The sequence below is a fragment of the Eubalaena glacialis genome, chromosome 5, assembly GCF_028564815.1.
Source record: "Eubalaena glacialis isolate mEubGla1 chromosome 5, mEubGla1.1.hap2.+ XY, whole genome shotgun sequence".
Lineage (NCBI taxonomy): Eukaryota > Metazoa > Chordata > Mammalia > Artiodactyla > Balaenidae > Eubalaena > Eubalaena glacialis.
In genome coordinates, this window is record NC_083720.1 from 147,029,480 (window position 1) to 147,044,278 (window position 14,799).

The window sequence follows — 14,799 nt, forward strand, 5'->3', positions numbered from 1 at the left end:
TTCTCCGTAAAAGGCAGCCTGTGTTGAGTAATGTTTCAGTATCTTATTTTATTTGGGAAGGATCTAGACATTTAATAAATTTCCATCATTTAACTTAGCAAAACTCTGAAGTTTTATGTCACCAAAAATCTGGAGAAACTATTTTTTAAGTAGACCTACCATAAAACATAATTATTCTTAAAGAATTTACCTAAAAGCTCTTACCCCATTTATATCTATTGAATTACAGTTATGTTTAGATTACCCATGAAAACTTCGTGAGACATTAGACCAAGTCACCATCATTTCAAGATATTTTTCTTGATGAATTTAACAGAGATAATATGACCTATTTAATTTTTAGTAAACCTAGGTGCAATAAAAGTAAGACATGTCCGTATTAATTAAACCAACAAATTTAAACTTTAAAACTGGATATTAACTTAGTATTGAATATTTCCCAGATCACATGAACTTGAAATTTGGGTTAGTTTTTTATTATATGTAAAAATACTCAATTTGTAAGTGCTTACTTTTAAGTCAATTAAATACAGGTCTTTTATAAAGTTAATTTTGATAATATTATCTGGAGGTATGGACATATCATATGTATAATGTACACACGGACATATAAACAGACATAAATAGAGATCTTATAGCTTCATTTCAAAACTTAGTCATGAATCAGTTATTACATTATAAACTTACTAGTTTGTAAGTAATATTTGGAGTAAGTTAAATTTATTTGCTCAGATGACTAAAGCTTTTCACTATTGTGGAAAAGATTTTTTAAGATTTGTATCTGTCCTTGATAAATCCTGAAGGAGGCTGTGAATTGGATTTGGTGAGGGAGCCTTTCCAGCAGTTTGAGTTTAACAAGGCCTCCCTCTTTTTCCCTTTTTTTTTTTTTTTTTGGTGAAGGGAAGGGGGTTCAGCTTCTACCTGATTGAGCTAATTAGGCTCAGTCTCAGGTCCTTGTGGGCTGTATTTACATTTCTGATTTGCAGAGATTTGCAACACAAAGACAGTTGCTTTTAATTCCCCAGAGAACTGGTCTGCCACCTAAATGATATTGAAAGATTGATTTGCCCAACTACATTTTCTTTAATTTGCTTTTATATATCAGTAAGATTTCCAACTACACTGAAAATCAAGAGTTCTATGTTCTAGAACTTTAGGGTTCAATCTATCATGCCTTCCAAACTTTGCACAGGGCATTCAGCAAAGGCCCTCAGATTCTGAGTGTACAAATGAAACCCAGAGCAATTTACCCTCGGGGCAAAAAAAAAATCTCCATTATTGTTTTTATTAGTCCCTGAATATTATCTCCCAGTTTTATTTCATATTGTATGGGCTCAGGTAACCTTATTGATGTTCCTTAGTATGTTTAATCAATATTGCCTGAGGGGCAGATTTATATGCCCTATCTTATACCAGGCAAGGGAAGCATTCCCCAGTGAGACCTAATGTTTATCCCATAATATAATTGGCAGAAGAGATGTAACCATCTTATATAAAGCCCATTCAAATATACCAACTTTTATAAACGTTCATCTCAATTCTATCAACTCTTATATCTTTAATTTTAGCCTCCATTAAGACCCCATCAACTAGGCTTGGTCTTACAAGGAGTCCCAGTATCTACTTAAAAAAAATGCACTGGGGCTTCCCTGGTGGCGCAGTGGTTGAGAATCTGCCTGCCAATGCAGGTGACAAGGGTTCGAGCCCTGGTCTGGGAAGATCCCACATGCCGTGGAGCAACTAGGCCCGTGAGCCACAACTACTGAGCCTGCGCATCTGGAGCCTGTGCCCCGCAACAAGAGAGGCCACGACAGTGAAAGGCCCGCGCACCGCGATGAAGAGTGGCCCCCGCTTGCCGCAACTAGAGAAAGCCCTCGCATAGAAACAAAGACCCAAAACAGCCAAATAAATAAATAAATAAGTCAGGAGCTCTTTTAAAAAAAAAAAAAAAAAAAAGCACAACATGAGTGTTGCGAGTTAAGTTTTATTTGGGGGCAAAATGAGGACTGCAGCCCGGGAGACAGCATTTCATAGAGCTCTGAAAAACTGCTCCAAGAGGCAGGGCGGGGGGAGGTCAGTATATATGTGATTTCGGTGAAGGGGGAACACATGCAATCAAGCACGTATGTTCAGTAGAAGGTTTCTGCTCGTCTCATGAAGGTTACTAGTCACGAGGAGCAGACGTCACCATGAAGGATTTTGGTGCTTTTCTAGATATGAGGAGATACAAGAATTGGGCTCATAAAATCGGCTCCAGAAAATATCTAACTCTCTGAAGCCCTGTTCTGCCAGTTTTTCCCAGACCACAGAGGGCTTCATTTCTGCTCTCCGCCCTGAACTTGCAGGGGGTGTTGAAAATCAGCAGCTGCAGCAGTGCATGATTTAATCCTTGTAGAGGTAGTTGGCAAGTGCCAATTTGTTGTTGACCCTAGAAACCTTTCTTTTTATCCCCTGACCATGTTATCTATTTCTGTGTAAAAGGCTTTGGGGTCCCCAGTTGAGGAGTTGAGCCAACTTGATTAATTGGCCTGTTGCCCCAAGCAATTGCCGGTCAGGTATCTCAGTGTAAGTTTCTAGCAGACTTTTTTTTTTTTTTGATGTGGACCATTTTTTTTTTAAGTCTTTATTGAATTTGTTACAATATTGCTTCTGTTTTGTGTTTTGTTGTTTTGGCCTTGAGGCATGTGGGATCCTAGCTACTTGACCAGGGATTGAACCTGGGATGGAACCCGCACCCCCTGCATTAGAAGGCGAAGTCTTAACTACTGGACCACCAAGGAAGTCCCCAGCAGCCTTTTAAATACATGCATGTTTTAAACTGGGGTAAATAGAGGAGACTTGTTTGGGGCTCTTTAGTATTGGGGACCAATGGGGGTCCCTTTGGCCATCCAACCTTAGTGTTGTATCAAAACATTTATTTTAATCCCATTAATGTCTGTTTTGTTTATTCCATTTCTTAACCATCTAAAGATTTTTATCCTTTTAGAATAAGTCCCTTTAAAATTTCCACCTTGTTGGGAAGACATCTCTAGACTTTCCCCTCATTTTCTTATTCCCTTGTTAATCAACCTGATGAACAATTAATCTAATGCTTTTATTAGCATCTGTAAGACCCATTGAGGGGAAACTGACCACAGATGCACCTTCCCAAACTGTTTTTTTGTTGTTGCTGTTTATTTGTTTTAAACTAAGGGAGTCGTTAAGGTTAGCCGTTATATTTTTTTGTATTTACTTTCTGCTTTGGTCTTTTCATCGGTACCAATAAAACAGCTGTTTATAGTGAGAGCCCTCTAAAAATTTACCTATTTAGAAGTCTCTCCAATTTAAAAGATCCATTGTCTGGCCATTGTCAGAGCTCTCAAAACACAGGGGAAAAAAAAAAAAAAAAAAGGCATAAGAAGATCAGGTACAACATTTACATCTCAAAGACCCAGGGAGAGAAATGCAAGTTCTTCCTAGAAGGGCTTTTGTTCTTTTAGGGTCGGAATTCTGAAAAGATGTTTTACGGAGCTGGCTTTTTGTAGCTGCACACAGAGCTAGAATGTTTTTAGTTAATTAATTTTGGAATGTTAAAAGAATTAATTGGGGTTCTTTTAACATTCATTTTGGAATGTTAGAATAATCCCAATTTGGCCATTTTTAGGGTGAGATTTCCTTTAATTCCCAACTAAGCTGGTACTTGTAGGAATAAATTCTGTACGTATGCTGCAGCAAAAATAGAAATGAAGTTTTTCCTCTCCTGAGAACAAGGAAAGTAAAGGGCACAGTGAACAGGCTAGAGAAGAAACATAACCTGGCCTGAAAGAGTTAATCACTCCTTGTTTTATTTTAACTGTTACTAATCTGTAGTGTGTGTAACTCCATTGGTACTTCACAAAGCTAACCTATCACTCTCTGACCCTATGTCAATTGCATCCTGCCCCGTCACCCCTGACTCTCTGAGTTACATCCTGCGCCTGTCACTCCCTAACTTTATGTAAATTCCCTGTGCTCCCTGGCCGCAAACCACCCCCTGTAGCTTTTGCATTTCAGAAAGAAGGTCACGCAGGCCAATAAACCAGAGACAGACGGACCCAATTACCAGGCCGCCTGACGCCACGATGACTGTTTTGAAATAATGCAAGGAGAAAAAGAATGCGAGACCTTCATTACTTTGATCCTTATCATATACCACAGGCTGCGAGCCCTGCATATAAAATCATCTCCGATTCCCCGGTGGTGGTGGAGGGGAGGAGGGGCACAGTTTTTGGAGGCACTAGCCCACTGTGTCCCCTCTTGGCTTAGCCAAGAAACAAAGCCACTTTTTTCTCTTTTCTCCTAAATTCTGTCTCCGTATTTCTATTCGGCACTGGCGTACAGAAGCCGAGATTTCGGCAACAAATACATAATAAAATCTTCCGAGTGTCTCTCAACTGTGGTAACCCGCTCACGTCTTTAAACTGAGCAGACTCTTCCCAGTGTCATTCATCTGGGGTAACCCAGGTACCTCTTCTTGAAACTAAGTTCAAGGAAGGTCTACTCTTCCAACGAGGAGTTTATCCACCACCAAACAAAGCTTAGGATCATCAGCCAGTAATAGGAAATCCAAGACCCAGAAGAGACTTACCTAAATTCGTCTGGGGGCGTCCGGGCACAAGAGGCCTTTGCTGGTACCAAGGCTCCAGATCCTCATAGAGTTCAGGCGAAGGAGAGAAGTCTGCTCTGGGTCCCTTTGTTGTTCACTAAAAGGGTCGACTGAAGAAAAACGCACAACCTAAAAGTTGCAAGTTAAGTTTTATTTGAGGACCTTACTGAAAACTGAAGCTCAGGAGACAGCCTCTCGGAGAGCTCTGAGGAACTGATCCGAAGAGATAAGGGAATATCCAGGATATTTAGGACTTTTTGCTGAACAACAACAACAACCAAAAAAACGAAAACAAAAACAAACCGTGTCGTCAGACATCAAAGACAACTAATAGTCACCAGAAACAGACATCACAAGTTAATGATTTTAGTGCTTTTCGATGTATGGGAAGATACCAGCATCTGGGCTCATTGTAATTATTCCTTAGATACGCATCTGAACTATCTAGGGCCAGTGCCCAGAGCACACAGTGCGTCCTCTTTTTCTCTAATTTCCCCTCGGTGTGCACCATGGGGGCTTGGTGGAGGGGCGTCGGGAGGTATGGGGATGGTGGCCGCAGTGGCTGATAGCCAGAGCCTGGTTTGCTGGAATGCCAGGCAGCACGCCTTGTTTCCTGGGACGGCAGTCAGCATTCCCCGTCCACATCTGTCAGTTTCTTCTTAAGTGTAAATGAGTGTGAGTGTAAACGTAAATGTAAAATGAGTATAAACGGAAAACGTAAACGTAAGTGGGTTTCCGTGGGCCTGAGGCTGGACCATTATACTTGCCCCTGTTTTTCCCTGCCTGGGCAGAGTCGGGGGAGATGGGGTTGTTTTAGAATGGGGTGGACAGCTGAGACTCACTATAAAACCTCCACTGGCCGTGACCTTGCTGTGGGAGTAGGTGCCTTTTGCCTGCTGGAGTCCTGGGCCTTCCCCATCCTCCCAGCCCCACCTTCTTGTGGGTAAAGGGCTGCAGACCGGGGGTACTCCTGGCATCCTAAGATATATATGTCCGAATACACCCTTCCTTAGAAACCAGGTACTGTTCTTACTTACAGTTTCTGAGTGCTTGTCTCGTGTCTGGTAGTGTCTCTAGGGCAAAACATGCCCAACTGTCATAGGCTAGGAGGAGGGGTGCAGGACAGTGGTCCCATCTTGGCTCTTGGATGGCTGCAGAAGCCTCTAGGTGGTCTCCCTGCTCTGTTCCCCCGCCCCCCATCCCCAAGTCAGAGTGATCTTTATTTATTTTTAAAATTATTTATTTATTTATTCTTTTTTGGGCTGTGTTAGGTCTTCGTTTCTGTGCGAGGGCTTTCTCCAGTTGCGGCGAGCGGGGGCTGCTCTTCGTTGTGGTGCGCAGGCTTCTCGTTGTGGTGGCTTCTCTAGTTGCGGAGCACAGGTTCTAAGTGCTCAGGCTTCAGTAGTTGTGACTCTCGGGCTCTAGAGCGCGGGCTCAGTAGTTGTGGCACGTGGACTCTAGAGCGCAGGCTCAGTAGTTGTGGTGCACGGGCTTAGTTGCTCTGCGGCATGTGGGATCTTCCCGGACCAGGGCTCGAACCCGTGTTCCCTGCATTGGCAGGCGGATTCTCAACCACTGCGCCACCAGGGAAGTCCCAGCCCTATTGTTTCTTTACTGCCTTTCCATTGTTTCTGCATTCCTTCACTCTTCTAATTACTAACTTTGAATCTGCCTTTTGGAACTCAGGGAAGGTCTAGGAGGCTGAAGCCTTTTCCTACAAATAAGAAACCAGGGACACAGAAAGGCTTTTGTACCCAGGAGGACCCCACAGGGTCCTGCTGGGCTTCAAAGGGTCAGTTGTATTTACTTTATGTGCACTTGTATCTATTTAAAGGGAGGATTAAGATTAAATTGAAAAAGGGACAGAAAACAGATCTGTGGTTGTCAGGGGCTTGCGGGGAGGGAGAGGGAATTTCTTTGGGATGATGGAAATGGTCTGTGTCTTAATTTTGGTGGTAACATGACTGTATACATATATATATATATATATATATATATTTTTTTTTTTTTTTTTTTTTTTTTTTAAATAATTATTTGGCTGTGCCAGGTCTTAGTTGCAGCACACAGGATCTTTGTTGCGGCACGTGGGAATCTTTAGTTGCGGCATGCGAACTCTTAGTTGCATCATGTGGGATCTAGTTCCCTGACCAGGGATGGAACCTGGGGCCCCCTACATTGGGAGCGCGGAGTCTTAGCCACTGGACCACCAGGGAAGTCCCATGACTGTATACATCTTCAAAGTCCAAAAACTGTACTTAAGGAGGATAAGTTTTACTGTTTATAACACTGTTTACTGTTGACGTGTTTTTAATAAACGTGACAAAAAACAAAGATTAGGCTGAACCATGAGTATAGTTGGCATTATATTGGAAGGAATGTTCCCCCATTTTTTGTTACCTGTACCTTTTTTCCGTAAGTCACTAATTCCCCGTAGATCCCTCACTGGCCTTACGGAGTATCTCCTCTGTGCTGGAAGGATGGGGATGTGTCGGACGAGTGAGAGGAGGGCTGAAGGGACCTGCGGAGCTTCCAGAGTCAAGTCTTCGCTCCCTACAGGGCATATGTCACCCTTTGATGGCCTTTGCTTACTTTTGCAGCCTCATTTTCTTGACTGCCCCGTCCCCAGAGCTGAACTCTAGTATAACGGACAGCATGCATTTCCCAGCACAATCTCTTTCAATTTAATGGTGTTACTTTCCTTTACTAGGACAACTTTCTTCTCTTTTCTCTGCTTCCCGTACAACTGGTTAGTCTCCTCTAGGAGGCCACTTCTAAATCCGCCTCCCCTCCCGGGCCATGTGCTACTCCATGACGGATGGAACTGGTCTTAATCTCTCAAGTGAATTTGAGGCTGTAGGCAAAGGAATGGGGAAGGACATTCCTGGCCGGAAGAGTGTCCTGCCTTGAAACGGGATAATTATTTTTTCTGTGAGCTCCAGCTGTGTTAATATATTGAGTTTTTAGGTGGTGTTCGTTAAGATTTGTCCTTACCTTTCATAGATTCCAGGCAGAATCTTTTGTGGTGTGTATTTTTGTTCCTTCTAATTTGTATACGTAGTTTACTAATGCTACCAGAACCGAACTTCTCTAAACAGGATGCTTAGCGACTTCCTCTTGTTAGTGCTTAGAATATCTTTATGAAGCCACTTTGCTTAATACAGGGATGTGGCATATTGTGATTTAGTCTTTCATTCAGTGGGAATAATCGAGAACAGGGTATGAAGAGCTCCAAAGGATACAAAGATAATGGATGTTAGGTCCCTGCTTTTACAGCAGCCTGTGTGGGCAGATTTTTAGCTTGCAAATGCAAATGTGGCTTTCCGAAGTGGCAGGTTTGCAGTAAAGTCTAAAGGAGATACTTTAAAATATCATTCTTTTACTTATAATTTGGGAGATGGCTGAAGGCCAAAAGGGCGCGAGAGGAAAGTTCCTACGCTATGAGCTGGGGCTAGAAGAACATTTTAGTGCTAGTTTGTTTGGTGAGCTGTGATCCAAGTACTGGTCATACACTGTTAGAGAGATCTCTGTGACTCTTAGAGGAAAGCCCTGGAGGGTGGCTGGCAGGGTTATAGTTTATTTAAATTAATTATTTTTCTTTCATTAGCCTCCCTTTGGTGTTTGAAATTCTGAATAAAGCAGTATGAAATTCACCATGAAAATGTCATGAAATTTCTGTTATTGTTGGGGAACTGTGGACGGAAACCACCTGCCTTGGCCAAGCACGATAACCGCCTGCCTGAGTTGTCTCACAGCAGGAGGTCCCGATGAAGAATGAGGTGTTGCCTCCAAAAACTAACTGGGAGAATCCGGGAGGGGCCAAAAGGAGGAGGGAGGAGACCATACGTCCTGCCAACCTCCCGGAAGCCTCCTCGCTGGAACCCATCTTGGCTGAGAGATGCGCGCGCCCCCAGGGAGGACCCTGAGTCAGAGTGATGGGCCAGAGACAACCCAGAAACTAGCCCCATTCCCATGAAGCCTGAGACTGCGAGCCACGTGGCAGAGCAGTTCTCCTGGGGTCCCTTACCCTGCCGCTCTCCACCTGGCACCCCTCTCTAATAAAGTCTTTTGCTTTGTCAGCATGTGTGTCTCTTTGGACAATTCATTTCCGAGTGTTAGACCAGAGCCCACTCTCGGGCCCTGGAAGGGGTCCCCCTTCCTGCAAAAACATGGTCAAAAATGTTTTGGTAAAATGTGAATTCTGTTTGGGGAGCAGATTTAATTCCTTAGGGATTCACCTCGTTTGTTTTCACTTGAGGAAAGTGATTTAATTCAATTTAGCAGTTGTTCAGAAGACAGTTCTAAAATAACTGAAGCATTGCCTTTTTTCAGCCATTGTATACTTAATCGTTTTATAGATTTGTTATTCTCAATCTGAAATATATAGCACTATCCTATTTTTGAAATAAAAATAGTACAGTTTTATGCTGTTTTAAAACTCAGGAATGAATTTATTTGATAACAGCATATAGCAAGTATATGCATCTTTTTCTTGTCTTCTTTTTTTTTGATGCAGGATGGATATGAGAGTGGGTGGGGTGACCTCACAGTGTTCAAGTATATTTATCTTTATGGGGTTATAAAATTGGTTGTTTATCAAGTAACCCAAGAATGAGGAAATACATTTTTAAGAAGTAAACAGTCTAGACCTGTGTTGTCCAGTATGGTAACTGTTAGCCACTTGTGGCTATTTAAATTTAAGTGAATAAGTTAAATAACATAAAACATTCACCAGCTACATTTCAAGTGCTGAGTGGCAGTAGCCACATGTGTCCAGGGGACAGCACTATTTTATTTTCCCTGTGCATATTACTATAGAATGTGGAAAGAAGCATAGGTACTTTTCCATCTGACCTCCATTTATCTTGAACACAAGAGAATCACTTCCTTGGGCCTTATTTATACCATTTTTACACATCAAGAACCAGATTACCATCTATAAAATAAGTGATTTGTTGTGTAATTTGATAGAATAAATGGAGTGGGTAGTTTTTTTTTTTTTTTTGGCTGCACTGCACAGCATGCGGGATCTTAGTTCCCCAATCAGGGATCGAACCCGAGCCCCCTGCAGTGGAAGCACAGAGTCCTAACCACTGGACTGCCAGGGAATTCCAGGGAGTTGGTAATTTTTAACTTTGTCAAATTATGTATCTCTTGGCTGGTGCTTCCTAATCGCCACTATTGTAAACATATCCTTAGGACTCAGTCCTTGGCGTTCCTCTCTTAGCTGCAGAGGAGGGGAGGAAAAACTTGTCCTCTACTCTTTTAGGTTCTGTTGTTCGGGGCCTGCAAATTAAACCAACAAAAGACAGATTAACGAGAGAGAAAGGCAGGTTAGATTCAATCATGTGGCAAGGGAGTTCACAGAAAAATGTAACTCGAAGGAGTGGTTAGAATTTGAGCTTAAATACCATCTTCATAGAAGGAGGGGGGAGAAGGGCACTTATGGGAACACAAATGACTTTTAGGAAAGATAACTGGGCCTTTAGGAGAATAGATGGGAACCAGGTAATTTTTTGACAGGTCTGTTTAGGTGTGGTACAGATTTCTCTTTGTCTCAGGTGGTAAGAGTCAATTTTCCCTGGTTGCTTCCGGGGAGAAGACTTATGACAATTAATTTGCGTGAGGGCGTGCTCTGCTTCTAGGCAGATAAGGGATTTCAGGAACTCAAGTGCCTTCAGCTCAAAGTAACTTTTATGCCACAGTGGTGTTTCAACAGCCACTCCCCTTCTGATCCAGTTTCAGGGTCTTCATACCACTTCTGTGTATCTCTAGGTCCTCTCCTGTCAGCATCCAACCGTCCGCTGTATCTCTGCTTGAATGTCTCAAAAGCTTATGTCCTAAACCGAGCTTCCTGATCTTGTCCTGAAATCAAAGTGAAGAAAATGTTTCCAGGAGAGAATATTCAGCTTTCGGTGTTGCTGGTGGTTTGACTAAGAATTGATCATTAATACATTCACAATCACTTAATTAGCCATACTTCCAAAGGGTGAATTTTATGGTCGGTGAATTACGTTTTAATCAGAAAAGTCATTGGATATGTCACTTTGGCCATCACCTAATATTGTCAGCAGTGGTTTTGGTGTGAGGGTGAGGTAGGATGGAAGCGTGATCGGAGTGGTTTTAAGAGGGACTAGGAGGGAGAGGGTAACGGACGGATAGGAGCTGTGGGGGCTTTTTTTTTTTTTAAAGAAAAAAAAAGTGACTCCAAGGGGCTGTTAGAATTTGGGGCTTATATACCATCTTCATAGAAGGGGAGGGGGAGAAGGGAGAAGAATTACAGAATTTTATAATCAGTAGAGAAGGAAACATTGCTGCAGGGGAGAAAAAGTGAGGGGTGTTGGAAGATAACTGGGTAGGTGTCCTTGCGTAAGCAAGAGGGAATGAAACGCAGAGTGTAAGTAGGAGGTTGACTTAGGTAGGAGCCGAGGGAGTCCTAGGGGAGCTGTCCTCTGATAAGTAGAGGGAGTGGGCCGGAAAGATAGATGGATAAATGATGGGAGAGTTAGGTGGGTGAGAAGACAGCGTCTTGATTCACAGTGCCAAGGTGGAGAGCATGCATGGCTGAGATAGCAGGGAGGCACGGTCCTTCCAGGAGAGAAGGCCAGGGGGCTGGGGGCCAAGCACAGCGATCTTCTTACGGATTTTGACACTCAGCGCACCTGCCAACATCCTAAACCTTACAGTTGTGTATGACAGCGTAAATCCCGTGATGCCTCTTGAAAAGCAGTTCACAGTTAATCAAATGTGGGTCTGTAGCATGTTTCAAAAATCATAGAGCAATACATTATTGACTACTGAAGACCCCCAAGAGGGCTTTGTGGTTTGTCATCCACGAGAGTCTTGTTTTTGCTTCTCAGTTTTTAACCAAAGATCTGTCTCTCCCTCGGATGTCTCACAGGCATCTAAACCTTACCGCGTGGGAAGAGAGCCCTGGAACTTCTGAGGTCCCCTCTGTCATTACCCAGGCCCATCCCTTTGTCCAAGCATGTCTCACCTGGTTTCCCGCAGGAGCCTCCTGACTGGGCCTTGCTTCCACACTTGCCACACAGCAACCAGAGTGGTGGGGTCTTTTTTGTTTGTCTGTTTTATAGATTTAATTAATTAATTAATTAATTAATTAATTAATTTTTGGCTGCCTTGGGTCTTCGTTGCTGCGTGCCGGCTTTCTCTAGTTGCGGCGAGCGGGGGCTACTCTTTGTTGCGGTGTGCGGGCTTCTCGTTGCGGTGGCTCCTCTTGTTGGCGGCGCACAGGCTTCAGTAGTTGTGGCACGTGGGCTCAGTAGCTGTGGCGCACGGGCTTAGTTGCTCCGTGGCATGTGGGATCTTCCCGGACCCGTGTCCCCTGCATTGGCAGGCGGATTCTTAACCACTGCGCCACCAGGGAAGCCCCTAGAGTGTTTTTTTAAAAACACAATTAAGATCATGAGTCCTTCCTGCTTAAAAGGCCTCAGCAGCTTCTCGCTGACTTACAGACCTTCCACGATGGGGTCTCTTCCTCTCTGTGTGGCTGACCTCATCCTTCGTGCCGTGTTCCCCAGATCACTCTGCTGCAATGCTGTGGAGGCCTAGAGTGCCAGACTTGGATTGTTTCCTTGGCCTGAAGACTTCAGCCACCTGACTCCAACTCTAGGGTCCTGAGCAGCCTGTGGACCTGAATATAGTGTCAACACCGGATGCTTCAGGGTGGAACTGTCAAATCAGAGACAGTGTGAAAACCCGTTGATTGATAGAGGGCTCTTTAAATGCCAGGGATAATTTATGGAAGTTACAATTCAGATTTTGAGTTCCTTTCTAACAGTGTTCAAAACTATCCTGTTGCTATTTCTGACTGTTCATAAGTTTTATAGCATTCACCTGGCAGTGATCTGAGAAGCTTAACTCGTCAGGATTGTGACATTACAGTAAATAGTTGAAGGAGGTGTATACTTCCGTAGCATGTCCTCATGGCTATGAGGCAAAGTGTCACTCTCCACTTGCTATTATTATCTCTAGGAGAAAAACGTAAGAGGAAGGCCCAGACTCTTGACGTGAGGCTGCTCTGGCTTCTACCAGCAGATGCAGTATTTACAGCTGCGGACAGGTGTCTGGCTGAGAACTTTAGAACTGACCTCTGTACTTTTATTACCTGTGTGCAGTTTCCATTGTCTTAGGCACTCTGTTTATAGCAGAGTGTCAGATAAAGCGTATGGTAAAGAGTAAAATAGAGAAAAGTGATATTTGTAATGCAGGTTATCATTCTTTTAATAGATATACTGGAGTCTATGAAAGAAGATTGTTCAGACTTTTCAAAAAAGTAAAAATGTGGCCTCACTAGTTAGAAGGCAACAAGAAGAGAGGAAAGATGACATAGGTAGGCCACCAGAAAAGAGATAGCTGGAAAGGGAGAAAGAATCTCATTATTCGGAGCCTCTCGGTCATGCATGGAAGGACTGTTCCAGCTGGTGAAAAGATAATCGGGCCAGTTAACAGGGTAGCCTGGGTTCATGTGTGAGTTGTGAAACCATTTGGTTGCTTCTTTTATCTAAGGAGTTAAAGTCTTTGCAGTGGGTCTAGGACTCAGAAAGTGATCTAGCAGGTGCTCTGGAAGCAAGGAAGCAGCAACAAGGTAGGAAGTTGATTTTTGTTACAGGGAAATCTAGATGTGGTAATGCTAATCCGTAGGGAAAGATTAATGTTTACTTGGAGGCAGTTACTTTTAGTGACTCATCTAAACCCAGGATACTGTATTAACTGGAGATTGAGTACTTTGAGGTTAATATGGTGCCGAGACATTGTATTTTTTTTTCTTTTTTTCTTTTTATTTTCGGCTGCGTTGCGTCTTCGTTGCAGCACGCAGGCTTTCTCTAGTTGCGGCGAGCGGGGGCTACTCTTCGTTGCGGTGCGCGGGCTTCTCATTGCGGTGGCTTCTCTTGTTGCAGAGCACGGGCTCTAGGCACCCGGGCTTCAGTAGTTATGGCGTGCGGGCTCAGTAGTTGTGGCACACGGGCTTAGTTGCTCCGCGGCATGTGGGATCTTCCCAGAGCAGGGCTCGAACTGTGTCCCCTGCATTGGCAGGTGGATTCTTAACCACTGTGCCACCAGGGAAGCCCCGAGACATTGTATTTTTAAAATTTTGTAATCATTACTGCAAGTTTTTTGTTTCATCTTAGAGTAACATATTGTTCCATATTGGTGTTAGAAATAAGTTTGTTTTTTGGTATAAGTGCTTCAGCTGGATGGTGTACCTTAGTTATGCCTGCTAATCTCTTGATTTGTGACACATGAATAACTAAGACCCTGTTGTCTTCCTGAGGAAGATTATTAGAATCCTAATGAGGAATCCAGCACCTCCTAGCAGTGTGAATCACAAACTTAAGCCCATCACAGTGAAGGCAAACTCGGTATGCACACACTTCTAAAATTGTGATTGTATTTATAAGCTTTAGCCCTCTATCTTGGATGGATGGATAGATGGATGGGCATGGATAATCCTTCTTGGGTACTTTAGTTCCAGTTGGTACCTTTTATTAGCAGAAAATCTCACAAAAATTTTGTATGAATGTCTGTCTTGAGCCAATGACCTATTTACATTCAAGTGGTATGTTATTTGATACTCTTAATGAGCCTTGGGAGAGGGTTAGAAAGTATCTTCGGTGGCTGAACATCACATGGGGATGGAGGCCGGAGAAACAATTGCTTGTATCAGACTGGCGTAGTTTGGCTTTTGAAGGCATGGGGGATGGCTTGAAGTTCATAAAGTCAAGAGGTAAGGTCTCTAGATTACTTGCACCTTGAGCCTTCTCTTTCACTGCTTTAAGAGAGTAGGATTTTAGCTAATTATTACCATTCATTGTGTTCACAGATTAAAACTAAGCTCTTCTAATTTCCTGGGACCAGTCTCTAAGTGGTTTCCTACTTTTGCAGTTTCCAAAATTGAATAGTGTTTTAAGTGTGATAACAGTAGAGCAGTTTGGGGGTACAGGAACAATTACAGATTATTTTGGTTTGGGGGCAGTTCTACTATGATATTCTCAGGCATGGTTTTCTTGTATGTATCCTGCTTTGGTGTTCCTAGAGCTTCTTCAGTCTGTGGCTTGATACCTTCATCAGTTTTGGAAAAGGCTTGGCCAGTATTTCTTCAAATATTGACACTGTTCCATTTTTCTCTCTCTTCCAGGTCTCCAGTTACATGTATG

General features: G+C 43.1%; 1 protein-coding gene across 10 annotated transcripts in view; it reads left to right on the plus strand.

Annotated features, from left to right (window-relative positions):
- ABCG2 (ATP binding cassette subfamily G member 2 (JR blood group)) overlaps window positions 1–14,799 on the plus strand; it is a 154,413-nt gene that overhangs the window by 90,476 nt on the left and 49,138 nt on the right. Inside the window, exon 1 of one of the 10 annotated variants that reach the window (XM_061192640.1) lies at window positions 13,206–13,229. The exons of the other annotated variants lie outside the window; for them this stretch is intronic. The gene's annotated coding sequence lies outside the window, so the exon portion shown is untranslated. Of the gene's footprint in view, window positions 1–13,205; window positions 13,230–14,799 lie in introns of those variants that run through there. 10 annotated transcript variants of the gene reach the window in all.